The 1,251-nt window shown below is 49.4% G+C and overlaps 1 non-coding gene across 1 annotated transcript; it reads left to right on the forward strand.

The window, feature by feature from the left end:
• The first annotated feature begins 273 nt into the window (after positions 1–273).
• On the forward strand, positions 274–345 carry Trnah-gug (transfer RNA histidin (anticodon GUG)). Its single transcript has one exon. It is a non-coding gene; the product is annotated as a tRNA-His (tRNA).
• Positions 346–1,251: the final 906 nt, after the last annotated feature.

Here is a 1,251-nt window from a genome sequence, read left to right on the forward strand (position 1 = left end):
GAATCAGGGCGGGTGGGAGGGCGCATTCTGCGCCGCGAGCGGCCGCCCGCGCGGCTGTATCTTGTAAGGCATCTGTGCCGGGAAAGACAACGCCCTCCCTGCGTTTTCGCGGCTAAGGTCGCCTGAGATGCGTTCATGTCCATATTGTTAATTTAGCTTATACGGCAAATAAAAATACTATCCTTACTTTGTATAGCTGTCCACTAATTTGCTTTTTATTCTAAACACTGAGCATAAGCATTTTGTTTTCCTTCGAGCTCGTCCTTCGGGATAGCCGTGGTCGTATAGTGGTTAGTACCTTGCGTTGTGGCCGCAATAACCCAGGTTCGATTCCTGGTCACGGCATTCTTTTAAAATTTTTTTTTGCTCTAAATAGAATTTGATTGCCACCATCCACGCTGAAGGCTCTTCAAGAGGCCATCAGCAAAAAAAAGTAAAAGAAGTTGATGGCAATATAATGTTACTGCGTGGCATTGAGAGTGAGCGTTTGCGCTGACTTTCAAAAATATTTTCTAAGTGATAATTAGGTAATGTTGTATTACCAACAACGCTGCTCTGCTTTTGTATTATTTTTTTGTGTGGCTACCTTCTTTCAGGGAGGCTTGTGCGGCAGCTGTGCGTTTCTGCAGACGTTTCCTGTCCGCGTCTCTGGTCGTCACCGTGGTGCACGCGACGTCGACGTCGCGTGTCTGTGCAGAGTCAACATGCTGTTTCGTCTGATGGTCCGTCGCTGATCTTCGTAAGAAGCATGCATGCGCGGCATGTGGTTGGTTCGATTGAAACTGCGGCAGAGGAGAAGGAGAAGGACGATGGCTTCACCCGAAGTGGAGTCTCTCCCTGGCTCTCATGTAATATTGCGTGAGATTTCTCATCGGCGCTAGCAAAAAACGAAAAAAAGAATTAAAAGAAGTAACTACATAAAAAACTTCCTTACGCTTAAGTACGGTTGCCAAGCATTTCCAAGAAATGCCCACCATTTGTCCCCTGCACGTGGCGTGGCGCAAGGCCGAATGAATTCACGTCCTCCAGGAGAAACGCTCGCTCGAGGACCGCCACATGCGCGGGCAGCGACACCCTCACGACGTACGAGGTCGGAACCAGAGGCGGTCGCAAACGCTACATGCCGCAACAAATTCGACTTCGACAAAGTGCTTTTGAAAGTATGTATCCCGCAAGAAACATTCCTCAAAACGGCACCTCTTGGTCTCGGTGGGCCTGTACAGCGGCCGTTCACCTGGCGTGCCGCGCTGT

The sequence above is a fragment of the Dermacentor silvarum genome, chromosome 1 (assembly GCF_013339745.2).
Source record: "Dermacentor silvarum isolate Dsil-2018 chromosome 1, BIME_Dsil_1.4, whole genome shotgun sequence".
Lineage (NCBI taxonomy): Eukaryota > Metazoa > Arthropoda > Arachnida > Ixodida > Ixodidae > Dermacentor > Dermacentor silvarum.